This window comes from Lycium ferocissimum, unplaced genomic scaffold, assembly GCF_029784015.1.
Source record: "Lycium ferocissimum isolate CSIRO_LF1 unplaced genomic scaffold, AGI_CSIRO_Lferr_CH_V1 ctg8389, whole genome shotgun sequence".
In the NCBI taxonomy this organism is placed as follows: domain Eukaryota; kingdom Viridiplantae; phylum Streptophyta; class Magnoliopsida; order Solanales; family Solanaceae; genus Lycium; species Lycium ferocissimum.
In genome coordinates, this window is record NW_026727230.1 from 1 (window position 1) to 14439 (window position 14439).

General features: G+C 37.2%; 1 long non-coding RNA gene across 1 annotated transcript; it reads right to left on the bottom strand.

Annotated features, from left to right (window-relative positions):
- Window positions 1-12901: 12901 nt before the first annotated feature.
- LOC132045879 (uncharacterized) lies at window positions 12902-13995 on the bottom strand. The gene is made up of 2 exons (XR_009412554.1): window positions 13394-13995; window positions 12902-12967 (listed from the first exon to the last, which is right to left on the bottom strand). It is a non-coding gene; the product is annotated as an uncharacterized LOC132045879 (long non-coding RNA).
- Window positions 13996-14439: the final 444 nt, after the last annotated feature.

The window sequence follows — 14439 nt, forward strand, 5'->3', positions numbered from 1 at the left end:
AACTAATAATCATAAGTCTATAATATGTATGATGACGAGATTATGACGTGAATGATGATGAATGTATGATGTGTGTGATGATGTGATTCCACCGTGCCTAATTGGCGGGACCGACCCAACACTAGTGGGCTGTGTGCGACTACACCGTGCCTAGAAGGCCGGACATGACCACCACTAGTGGGCTGCACATGAGGGTTATTGCTATGATTCCACCGCGCCTAGAAGGCCGGACATGATCACCACCATTGGGCTGCATGCGACTGCACCGTGCTTAGAGGGCCGGACATGACCACCACTGGTGGGCTGCATATGATGGGTACCCAGACGCGGACTAACGATGATAGGTGGGGGATTGATTTCATGGGTCTATTCGTGAGCTCTTACAACAACAAATACATCCTAGTGGCGGTTGATTATGTGTTTAAATGGGTTGAAGCCGTGGCCCTTCCAAATAATGAAAGAAGAAGTGCCACCGACTTCTTGAAAAAAAGCATCTTTTCACAATTTGGTACCCCAAGGGCAATTATTAGTGATGGGGGCTCTCATTTTTGCAACCGGTTGTTCAAGACTCTTCTTGAGAAATATGGAGTCAAACACAAAGTTGCCACCCTTATCGTCCCCAAACGAGTGGGCAAATAGGGGTATCAAATCGGGAAATCAAGAGCATCCTATCCAAGACCGTGAATGCTAATCGAACCGATTTGTCAAGGAAATTTGATGATGCTCTATGGGCTTATCTGATGGCTTACAAGACACCAATAGGCATGTCTCTTTACCAATTGGTGTTTGGCAAAGCTTGTCATCTCCCGGTGGAGCTTTAGCATAAGGCATTGTGGGCCTTGAAGAAGTTCAATCTAGATTGGGTTGATGCCTCAAACTTGAGGATGGATTAACTTAATGAGCTGGATGAATTCCGTTTTAGAGCATATATTAGCTCTTCACTCTACAAAGCCTGCATGTAGCACGTCCATGTTAAGAAAATATTAAAAAGAGAATTTAGCCCTAGGGATAGGGTGTTATTGTTCAATTCAAGGCTCCAGTTGTTTCCTGGAAAATTGAAATCCAAGTGGTCCGATCCCTTTCAAGTAACACAAGTGTTCCCACATGCAGCGATTGAAATTGCTTGTCCAAATGGAGATCGTATCAAATTGAATGGGCAGCGGGTTAAATAATATTTGGGACTTCCAAATGAGTTGGAGACGAAGAGTATTGAGGAGATCTACCTCAATGAACAATGAAAGAAAGGTAACAATGTCGTGCCACAAAGAAAAATCAAGCGCTTCTTGGGAGGCAACCCAAGCTTTTACTTTCATGTCTGCGTTGTTTTTATTTTTGTGATGTTTTTAATCTGTGTTTAAGTGTGTAGGAGTGAGAGGGAATACACCAAAGAAGAAAAAAAAATGGCAAAGTGTTCAGTGACAACACCTGTGTCTCGCAGGTAGTGCCTGCGAGCATTACCTGCATCTCACATGTGGTGCAGATGAGAAGTTAAGAATTGCCAAAATCTCTGTCAACAAGTGTGGACTAATGTCACCACCTGCGGTTCGTAGGTAGTTCCTACGACAGCAACTGCGGCTCGTAGGTGCTGCGTGTGTAATTGTAAAGGCGCGAGTCAGCCTGTCCAACCCGACCCGCGACCGTTTTTAGTTTTTAAAAGACGCATTTTGTTTGAATGAACAGTTATAATTTTTCCCTCTTCCCACTCCATAACCGTTCCTCTTCCCTCATCTATATATTCTTCTTCTCTCTTCCACATCAAATCATCACTCACAAAATCAAATCATAACTAGGGTTTCCTAAAGTTCTGAAAGTTTATTGTATTACTCATTTTTTGCAAGTTTCTTCGACTTTCAAGTATGTAAACTCTACTTTTCTCTTCCATTATTTCATGGTAGCTAAGTATCTATTAAAACTCTGAGTTTCAATCCCACCCTAAGTATGAACCTTAGATTACTTTTGTTTTTCTTATGAAAAGTAGGAATTGAGGAATTCTTGAGTACCCAACATAGAATGTCACATCATGATTATGGAGGGTATGTGTTCATGTTGGGTTTGATGAAATTAGGGAATTCTTGAGTACCCATAGTCATAGAGAATGTTGTTATCCATGAATGCCCCCAACATGCTTGATAAAATGCTTGAATGAATTTCTATGCCATGAAATTGTAAAAATGAGTAATTTGTAGAAAACATGGGTAAGTATTGAGTACCCAAATATCATTGATCATGTTGGAACCCGTAGTACCCCCAAAGATCTGATAGTTTAATGTATTTATCGTGGATGAGTTGTTAAGCGAACTGATGGGCATCTTTCAATTGAACAAACCACCTTTGTCCAAACGAATTCGTGGCTTTTTCCAATGATAGACGGTGTGACAAACTTCTTAAGGTAAATAGTCATATGTATATAAGATTGTGTGTGGTGTGTATATAAGATTTTTTGGGTGTGTGTAAAAAAAAAAAAAAAGCAAAGCTCAGCAATGGAAAACACCACATGCGTGTAGCACCTCCGAGCTGCATATTGAACATGCATCTTTTTCTTGCTACTGCAGGTGTTGACAAAAATTTTATTACAATGTGGTTTCAAGTGGCATCACATGCGACACTACCTGCGGTTCGCAGGTGCTGCTCGCATGTAATGACACCATATGCAATTGATGGTTTTGTTTCTTTTCTTCTTGTGCTTATTCTTTCTACTTGCTTCCTCATATTAAGAAAAGCCATAAATATTGTGTGTTTTGTGTTGTATTCAAAGGATGGCACGAACTAACAAATCGAGGGGTGGGGGCAGAAAAACAACACAACAAGCCTCCTCATCCTCCCGGAGAGCACAAGCACCTGCGAAACATGTGCCCCAGTCTGAAGAGGGGACAAGGAGCACCTCCTCACTTGAAATTCTTGATGCTCTTAAGAGGGGTAGGCTGAGGGAAGCTGAGGAGAAGCGATTCACCATATCAGGTTCCAAAGAACTATATCTGGCCTGGAAAACTATCAAGGATGATGCGAATGAGACTCGGGCATTCAACGTGAAAAAACAGGTGACTTTGAATGGTTTGCAAGACATGTGCCCGCGTATCATCCGTAAGCGGAAGGCATTGAGATGGGACTAATTCATTCAACCCTCTGAGTATTGCCTAGTTCTTGTTAGGGAATTCTATGTTGCGTATGGGGCAACGTTGAATGCAAAAATTAGTCGCCGCCAACCCAAAAAGAACCTTGAACACATCAAATGGATCCCGATTCGAGGTACTAAAGTTGATTGCTCAGCGGACTTGATTAGTACTGTCATTTATTAGCAAAGAGAAGGTGACCCTATTGAAGGATGGACCCCGCATACCTCAGACTATCATAAAATGATGAAAGAACCAAAGGAATAGCGTGCTTGGGTGGCTTCAATTATTGCATCGGGGACACCAGACTAGATAGACCCAGCAGTAAAAATCCATAAGAGCACTCTCAACCTCGAGGCAAAATTTTAGCTATCTCTAGTGTCCTCGAGGGTGATGCCTTCTAAGAATCACACTGACATAGCCATTGAGAAGTGTGTTCTTATTTCTTGCCTCACGTCTAGGTTTCTTGTTGATATGGGGGTGATTATCATAAATGAGATTAAGGATTGGTTCAGCCAGAAAAATACTTCGCTGCCTTTTTATTGCTTGATCACAGAGTTGTCGGAGGGCCAATGTGTGTAAGATTGATAGGTTGGACAAGATGGTCATGGTTGACCAAATAATTGATATCACCAGATTGGAATCAGGTAGCAAAAAGAGGAAGAGAACTACGGAGCAACCAAGTGCCTCAGCGACCGTGCTTTATACTCATATCATTGATCCTGAGGGACAGGCCACTGTTACTGCTGCTGCTGCTCCTAGTTCCGGGCGCTCCACAAGTCTAACAAACTCTTCGAGGCCTGCACCTCCGACTGCCTCATCCACCACTGAGGGTCCTTCTGTTTGCATTCCTGTCTCTACTTCAGCTTCCCGTGGGTACAGGATCACTAGTGAGGGTATGCGGTTGATTAGAACGGCGGATGCCAAGGTGAATCAACTTATGGGCCACATCCCTGACTATGTCAAAGGGATATAGAGGCAGCTATGAGACCATATATAGAGGCAGTCAAAAAGGTCAAAAATAAGCAAATACAGATAAAAGAGCGTGTGGAGGAAATTGAGCTTAGATTGGAGCGCATTGAGGGTGGTGATGATGATGGCCTTCCAGCCATTCGGGCAGACTTGGAAAAGGTCAAGGCAAATGTTTAGGGGTTGAAAATCCAGACATAGATCTTGGTGCACCCATTCTACCATCGGGCACAGGCCTATTTTCTACTAGGCCTACTGGATCTGCTAGGCCTACTAGACCATTGGTTGATGAGTTAGATGACGAGGAAGAAGAAAATGAAAAGGAAGAAGAAGAGGATGAAGCGAGTGTGGAGGAATCTGAGGATTAGGTGGATGTTGACCGAGCTAGTGAGATAGTGGAGCCGGCCTGAGTTAGTGAGACATTGCAAGAAGCCCAAGCTAGAGAGAGACTTGAGACAGCCCGCTGTGAGGCACTTGCAGCGAGTATTGATGAGGTCGAGGTTGACACCTTCATTGCTATGTAGCAGTATTTCGAGGAGATCAGGGGTACTAAGGCAGCACCACAGCCTCCTCGGGCAGGCGAGGCTAGTACTTCCTCCGGTCCCTCTGCTGATATGCCACTCCCATAGCCAGTCAGTCCTGAGACCTTCACACCTCCACCTGTGGAGCCTTTGAGTGGTGACCCTGCTGATACTGCACCTATGATTGTCCCACCTTTGGAGATGCTTCCTACTGATCAGACTTCCCCTCTCCACATGGAGTCTGACGTTGATCTCTCAGACTCTACACAGTCGGACACTTGACACTTCCCCGGGGAGCTACTCGCCTTTTTTTTTTTTTTATAGTTAATGCATTAGGACAATGGATACCTATTTTGTTGGGGATGGAGGTGGGGGTAGCTCATGTTTTTGGTGTTGGATTGTGGATGTTTTTGGCGCTCTTGGGTTTTCTTTGCTAGTGTTCTTTCCCAAGAGTTGTTATTTTCTATTGAACACGATATGTTTAGTTAGTGTTGATTGTATTATTTTTTTTTTTTTAGTATAGCAAAGTATCTTGACTTATATGGTGATGGTTTGATCAGTTTATGGCATGTATGTTTTTATCTTGGTTTGATAATATACCTCTCAAAAATTATTTTTGTGCGTATAAGTACTTGAAGGGGAATAGCATAACTAACATGACTCATTTGGTGACATATTGTTTACTAAAAAGTTATCTTTTTTTGCCTTGAATTCTTTGTTGTGAAGTAATTAGAAACTATTGAAGTAATCCCTATGACATGTGTTGTGAGGTGTTGTCTTTTAAGTCTTGTGCATGATTGTGATCTATAACTTGCCTAGAAAATGTCTCAAGGCGAAATCCTAAACTACACTTTGTTTGAAAGAGGATATCAGGCTTTCCTTGGATCGTTACTAAGCCTTAAATTTCCTACCCATTGCATGTTTTCCCTAGTCAACCCCTTTTTGAGCCTTAATTTTTTTTCTTTTGTGACAACCATATTACAAGCCTTATCCTTTTGTTCATGTTGACTCATCTTTTGGCACTCTATCTCTCTAAGTGATTTGGAAATGAAAACATTAGCTAAAACGCTCAAGTTTGGGGTGGCGGTTGGCAATTGGTGAGGTGGAAGTTGATTAAGAGGTGAAAAGGCTATAAAAAAAAAGTGTTTATATATAAATATTAGTTTGTAAATAAAGGTTGTGACTAGAGGAATAGATGTGATTCAAAGTTGTAAATAACGGTGGTGACTAACGGAATGACTAATGGGTGGTATGAAAAGATAGAGAAATAAATAAATTTTGTGAAGGAAGCGTGTTTGGTATTGCTTAGGGAGGTTTCAAGTCACTCTTATCCAAAATACATCCTACCTTGACCTTAAGCCTTCAATACAACCCGCAAGTCCTAATTGATTTTGAACAAGGTGTGTTACATTAGTGGAGAAATACTTAAACGACAAACTTATGGCATCGTATTTATGCACTTGCACATGTTCTTTGTGAGTGTGAGTTGTTCTCCTCTTTCGTCCCATTTTTTTTTATGAATGTGTGTTTTGGGACTTTCTTTGGTCTTTTGTGAGGGCATGTGGATTACCAATCTTAATGAAAGAATTGCTTCTTGGCTTAGAATTCGAGGTCACTTCCTTAAAGCTAATAATAATGTGTCACCGAGTGAAGCGATTAGTTAATGCTCAACCTTTGAGTGAATGCACCATGTTTTACAAAATGAAGAATGAGGGATCATATCTTGAATGCGTGCTTGTAACTAATTACTATCACCATCGTAGCCATTACTACCTTTGAAATACTTGAACACTTGTCGTGTGCTATAGTTTTTTTGTGTTGCTTGAGGACAAGCAAAAGTATAAGTTTGGGGGTATTGATGTGCCGTGAAATTACGACACATTCGATGCAAATTCCGTAGGCTTTTGTAACTCTTCGAGCACTTTTGTTGTTACTTTTCGTATGTTTGTGTAGATTTGTAGGATAACAGGTTCGGAGAGCATAATGAAGCAAAATGGAGAAAAACAAGCCAAAATGGAAGAAGAGTGACCTGCGAGCCGCATGTGCTGCAGCAAATGTGTTCAAAGATTTTGGAAATTTGAAGAAATTGGATGCAGCATATGCGAGTAGCACCTGCAAGATAGGTGCCACCTACGAGATGCATCCATGACCGCAGGTCTTTGCGAGTCATTTCTCTATAGTGCAAGACCTGCGAGAGTTATGTGCAATCGGCGACACGCAGGCAGGAGTGGAGGGATATTTTTGTCCACAATTTGTTCCCATTTTGGAAGGCTATAAATAATCTCCTAGGCTTTGTAAAATAGATTCCATACTTTATTTTGATGTCTTTTTGTGGAGGTTACAATGAATATTGGTTGGTGAAGCTTTTAAGAGGAATCTTCCACTTTTTGTTTTCGTCTCCCCATAACTTTGTAAGCATTTATGAATACTTTATCTACTTTTATCTTTTACTTAATGGAAATGAGTAGCTAAACCCATTAGCTAAGATTATGGGACCAAATGTGTTAGTTATGTGATTGGGTTTCATATTTAAACTTCATTTTTATGTTAATGATGCATTCTATCAACTCTTCATGCTTTAATGTCTCTTAATTGTTGCAAACATTGCTTGTACCTAAGTACTTTTACTTTACTTGAAAAAGAAAGTGAAAGTTAGGAAAAGAGTTAGATAGCAAGGATTTGGGTTATTAAATCCATCTAATAGCTTGAGCTAGAGATAGGAAAGCTAACTTGAAACAAAATAGGTGTGCACTTTTTCTTCATTCTAAGGCTTGAGAATGCTTAGTAATGATATTTGTCAATTTTGTTGAGAGAATTTTGATAAAGTTACGTAGCCCATGTTTAATTGCATCTAGACATTTAAAGAAGTTGGATTGATACCCATTCACATTACTTTCCATTGGAACTGCAACCTTAGTCTCTTTTACCAATAGTTTACATTTTATAAAAACAACTCTTAGAAATTAGCGATCAAACTTCAAACCAATCGTTATTATACCCCCTTTTCCTTGAAATATAGACTAATAGTCGAGCGTTACACTTAGCAAGTACATTTGTTCATTGTATTCTCTGTGGTATTCGACCCCAACCTGGTTGGGTTCTATGTTTGATAATGACCGCTTACTCTTAATTTTAAAGGTGTAATTTGGGTGTATCACCTTTCTCGGAATCCAGATCTAGCAGATCATATTGAGCCAAACCAAATATATGTGCATTATAAATCACATAAGAGCATTGAATATCTCAATAATCAATTCAAGAACTTGGTTATCACAAGTGTACTATATTTCATGGAGTGATGAATACAACTAAATAATCAAGTTAAAAAAGTAGCACATATCATCTAATGCCCACATGGTTTGGCATTCTTGGGTCATGACCCGCAACTACAAAATTACATTATTTTCCATAACATGGCACCGGTACTAGGACCAATGTTCGTCACATCACGGTACGATACCTCCTCTTTCGCCCTTAACCCTAATTATTAAACTTATTATTTTCTTGTAAAAAACATCCCTCAAGAGAAGTCAACAAGTCTTAACGTTCCGTAAGGTCGAGCAACGAAATCACAAAATCCCCTTCCCCTTATGAAGTGTCTAAGAATTCTCCCAATCTATCAAATATGTGATGTACGTAAATAAACGAGTCCATAAAAACCCATACTGCTATACCTACAACCTGAGCCAAAAAAGTCAAACCCGAGCCCTCAAGGGAAAAATTGAAATTTTATTAGAAAATCAGTTTACCCATAGCCTAATTATTCTAAATCAAGGAAATTAGCTGAATTTATCCACAAATCGAATTTCAAATCAAAGATTTACCAAAATTAAACTTAGGCTCAAAACCCCCCTTTACTTCAGCTCAAACATGGATAAAATGTTAGATAAACGATGAGACCCGTGAGGAAATACCAAAAAAATGATTAGAAACTTCAAAACAAGAATTAGAAACTTACTCTCTCTTTAAAACGAGAAGAACGCCATGAAAATCGCCTAAATCGGAGCTCTAGAACTCCCAAAATTGATTTTGAATTAATGAAACGAAGTTAGATTTTTAAGAGACATGTGGTTGCCGCATTTGCGGCACTTTTTATCGCATTTTGCAAACCCACTACCGCAATTACGGTCTCTCCAGCACCAAAAATAACCCATCAATATAAAATGATCATAACTCTCTCATATTATCTCCACATTCGACAATTCTTGTTGCTATGGTGTTCTAATCCCGATATGAATCTAATTGTTTAATAAAAATGCAATTTATAGCTCATTTACTTAATATGGTCCCATTTATGATCTAAGAAATGACGTCGAACTAAGAAATAAGAACGCGACACAATCAAAACCTATCCGAAATGCATCAGAACTCCACAAAAACTTGTGGACTAGTCCAAAATCATTATACAAACCAATTAGAACTTTCAACCCGTGAATCCGAACTCGTTTAGTCAACTTTTAACTTCCATTTCCACTAGAATGCAACACAAGTGGCCGAATCACCGTCGAGCTCCCGGAATTCGTCCAAGCCATCTAAATAAGTTATAAATTACATTTTGAACCTCATAAAACTAACAAAACTCCGATCCAATTTCGTTAACCTCTGATGTTGACTTTGGTCAAATTTCTCATTTTCTTAACTTACGAACCTCTAATTTTACTATTTCTTATTCGATACTCATCCGATTACATAGGGAACTACGCCACCCATCTCCGCAAGTCAAAAACACCATTCTAAAGCTACATGAAGGGTCTTTTAGAGAAAATGAGTACAAAAGCTCAAAACGATCTAGCGAATCATCACAATGTGACCTATTAATGAGCCCTCGCTTAATAATGTCTCACAAATTAATAGTATTTAACATAAGGACATGTGACCAATTATTTGTAATTACAAAATAAGTAATGATTCTCAGAGCAACACTTTAGATTATGGATGTGCTTTGAGAACTATTATATATTCTCAAACTCATAGGATCATGTGGCCTATTGACACGACTCACATTTAATATAATAAAGGATTAGTTTTATGTTTAAAAAAGGTTTAGTCTTTTATTATAATTTATTTAATAATTCAATTGCTTTTTCAGCTAAATAGTAGTGCTTTGTATAATCAGTACTTGTTCTCAAAGTCATTAGATCAAGCTCCCACTTGATTGGGGCTCTCATATGATATAATAAACTATTATTTTGATGTCTAAATAGTGTAAAGTCTTTTATTATGGTTAATTTTTAACTTATTGTTTTCTAGTCAAATAGTAGCCTAGCCTAAATATACCTAGCCGTCAATTATTGACAAATTATGTAGTTGAGTAGAAAACATAGCTTTTGAAAAATGACATGGTCTAGTGCTATATATACAAACACATAGTCTATCATCAAAACAGAGTAAATTCTATGATTGTTGGTGACCTGGTAAATTATAGAGCTGGTACACTTATCATTTTATTGACTCATTGACCATCAATTTTTTCAACGGTAATAAAATTAAAAACTCTAAAGTTTACAACGGTAAAAAACAAATTTTCCTTTTTAAAATAGTCCTAGACTTTTCCAACTCCTTCATTCTCTATCTTTTCAACCTCCTAAACACCCCAATGTCTCAGACCTCGCAAACATCTATGGCACAAGAACCCGACGTGTATTTATGCGGTGAATCACTACCCTAAAGACATTAGGCACCGCAAGAAATCAATGTTCTAGATTCTATACTTGTCAGTTGAAAAAGGGAGTATTTAATTTTTTTAGCATGCATTTTTCATGTGGTTTTAGTTTAAAATCTTTTATTTTTTTGTTGTTTTGTTTGGGATGATATTGGTTGCGATTATTTCAAGTTGATTCAGCCATGACACGATGCAGTAATAATTCTGAAAAAGTTTGCTAGAAGGAGCCCATAAGGACTTGAAACAACGACATCTAAAATCTTAACGAAGTTTGAAATACAAAAAAGGGTCAGATAATTAGAAGAAAAGAGGGAACTACTTAAAATATTGTTTAAAAAATCTGAAAAACAGAGGGATTACTTGAAAGATTTGATGAGAGATATTGAAAGAGAGAGAGATCACCTAAAACAAAAGTTGATGGTAGATAAAGAACAGAGGAATCAGCTATGGAGCCTAATATATGATTTATTATTGATGTTTACTATTTGAAAATGTCTAATAAGGATATATTGGAATTGGCTTTTTCCATTTGGGCATGCGGAGAAGTATGTACAATATGAAGCAACTTATTGACTTATATGTTAAAGTATCTGCATTTTTTGTAAAGGATGTAGTATGTTGTGTTTGTCCACATCTCTAAAGTGTTATAACTTTTCGGTTGAATTTGCATATAAACATTGATTGACAATCGACAAGACTGACTTGTTTTGAAATATTTAAATACTTTCAAATTCAGAAGACAATAATGTATTTAGATTATAAGGTTGTGGTGATCCAACCTTAGCACATTGTATATTAACTTTCGACTTGTACTTGTAAAAAAAGGTCAAATTAATTGTTTGTCACCGTCCATCAAAAAATTACTTATTTGTTAAATCCTAACTACTAGATTACATCATGCTCAAAATGATTCATTGATCTGAGTGACAATGCCCAACACATCAACTTCAGCATCAAGCTCACCATTCAGTTAACTGACTCACCGGCGCTGCCAGAAGTATATACATGACCTCCTCTGCACCCTTTTTATTATTCATGTCTTGTGATTGGAATTTCTAAACCTTCTCATCAGCCATATATTTTTAGGGACATTTGTTGCTTTCTTGTCATCAACTGACAGTTTAGGCTCCTCATTTGCCTTCTCAACTTGTTGAGCTAATTTAGGGACCTTACTAGTTGCCTTATCAACTTCAACAGCTGGTTCGAAGACCTCATCAGTTGGCTTCACTACTTCAGCACTTGGATCTTAAACCATGACATCTTCATTCTCCTTATTAATGACAGATTTTTGCGCATCATCGATCGCTTTGAGGTTTCCCTCGACAGAAGGTTGATCCACATGTGCTTTTACTTCATGCACATGAACATAATTATCCGAAGTGCATATGGCATACAAAATTTATCATAATTAAAATAAAAAAAATGTTTTCCCTCCTTCTTCTTCTCCTTCTTCTTCTTCTTACTTCTTCTTCTTCTTCTTCTTGCTTAATTCTTCTTCTTCTTGCTTAATTCGGTCCTCCCTTATATATTATAGAAGACCCTTCACAATATTCTCAATTTTATCATATGTTGAAGCAGTTTCTCCTCTACTGATTGGCCCTTACTTGGTACCACATGGCCCCTCGACGTCCCTTCACCAAGATATCTTCCACCTTCATTACATCATTACCGCGACTGACCATCCTCATCCAAAGAGTGCACCATTTTAATTCATTAAAATGTCCATAGCCTTGGATACATCTTTCGCAAGTAAAATGGTATGCAAAAACTCACACAAGACAGCATTTTAACTTTTCATCTTTGCTTAGCCTACTCTCTCTAACCAACAATGCCTCTCATCTGTAACCTTCTTGTTCCTGGTGCCAATAACCTTTTTACAAAAGTCTTCACCTTTGTACAAGACTTTGTTCAATTTAAAGTCGCGAGGATAAGAGATATAACCTAACCCCGTCATTAATGAAAGCTCCTTCAGCCTGAAACACACTGGCTTTTCATCCACGAGGAGCCATTTTTCATGCTTCTTCAACTCTCTAACATAACAAAGAAGCAGATAATGGATCATCTTTCCATTAAATTTGTTGAAGTGTTCTGACATCTTTATAAATTGACTAAAATAGGAATGCTTGTGATTTCATTATTATTATTATTATTATTATTATTATTATTATTATTATTATTATTATTATTATTATTATTATTATTATTATTATTATTATTATTATTATTATAAGTTTTTGTTCTTTCAACAATTTTTTTCAATTCACAAATCAACTTCAATCTAGACTTTACAGATATTTTTTCTGGAAAACCTGGTAATTCATCTAGCCAAGTAGTCATTCCAAACTTCTCCACCTCAATATCCTTATCAAAATATGGCAAGGACAGGGGATCAACATCTTTATCTTCTTCAGAACCATCCTCAAAAGCATTCCCAGAACCATCACGATCACTCTCAACTTTATTTACCTGATCACCATCATTGGCATCATGAAGTCTGTTTACTTGCTCAGCATCATTCACATCATCATAATACATATCAATTTCAGCCATGGTGTCTCTAGTGGTCTCATTTTCAACTTCTGTAGTGTTTTTCTTTTTCCATCTAGTTTATCTTTTTTCACCTTTTCTTTTTTTCTCCCAAGGTCCTTTACAGCAGAACGAACCATTAGCTTTAAGGACTTTCCTCCTTTGCTTCTTTTTGAGATCTACATGCAAACAATAGATCGTTGACCAACCGCAATATAAAAATAACAATATTTGACAAGAAGTCTAGAAATAGACTAAATGATCGAGGCAACAAGAAAGAATAAACAAAACCCCAATCGAGCAAAATCCATTCATAAGAATTTCTCAAATTTGGAAAAAGGGAAACATAAAAAGGCATTAACGTCGTACTCGACAACAATACAACAAAGACAATCAAGCAAAAATTAGTATAAATAACACATATTTTGAGAAAACACAGGTTGTGGTTCCAAAATATTTTTAAAAAAAAAAACAAGAACAAAACACACTAAGGTTTCTCAAGAATGGAGCTATAAAACAAAAAGAACTTTTGTCATCTTTCACGAGAATATGGAGCTTCTAAAGACAACGGTTGCATGCAAACTACAAGATAATCGGTATAATACCTACAAACGATGATGGTCGTGCTTCAAAAATTTGGAGACCGAGCAACGACTGGAGAGCTTGAGAGACATAAGCATATTTTCCTAAACATGAAACCTCAGCCCTGAACTTTTAAGAATTATGAAATAGATCCCGAAAAGCATTTAATAGACAGTTAAACATTTATTGCACTTAAAATAAATGACAAAGAAAAGAACGGTATAGTTTCTTAATTCAAGACTTAAAAAGGTCTTTCAGCCAATTCTTCTCCAGTTTCGACTTTGTTTCTATAATTGTAGTCTTACATTCTTTTTACTAGTCGATTTGTGTTCAACCTACAATTATTAATTATATCTATCACACATTTTTAGCTTTTTTGTCCAAACTTCTGGATAATTAATTTTTTTCTTTTTTTTTTCTTTTTTGAGAGTTGAGGTGTTTGACCACTTTTAAAGAAAAAATAAGTGTCTTCTAATAGTAGCAGGGATGATTGTTTAGAAGTTGAAAAGTCGTTTCTACCAAAAGTACCTTTTGAAAGCGTGACCACGCACAAATTGCTACTCAAATTTTAGTAAAAGTTCTTTAAAATTAGTCAGCCAACCGCAAGCGGTTACTCTTCAAACAAGAATTAGTCATAGTTTTAGCAAGTTGCACATTTTATGTTTTAATTGATTTTGACACCTCTAAATGTGATGGTACATTGGTGGCTAGTTGTGTCTTGTTCCTTTCAACTTTCTAGTGTCATCTGGGATTTGCTAGATTTGGAAGAAATATTCCAATCATATTTTGTGGTCTTGACTTTCTAAACATTTTGGTTAAATCATAAGCTTTGCGTTAAACTCCTAATTTAATTCACGAATCACCTCACTTAATCTTGATTAATTCTTCGCCAAAAAAAGTCAATTTGCATCATTTAAAAGAAATATTTTGAAAGTAAATGTCTAGAATGCACAGACAATGAATAAACTTCAATTCGTATACAATGATATTCGTAATCCTTCTGTATTTGATATATAGTATATAATTGTATCCCACCAGAAGTATATAATGTTAATGTAACTTATTTATT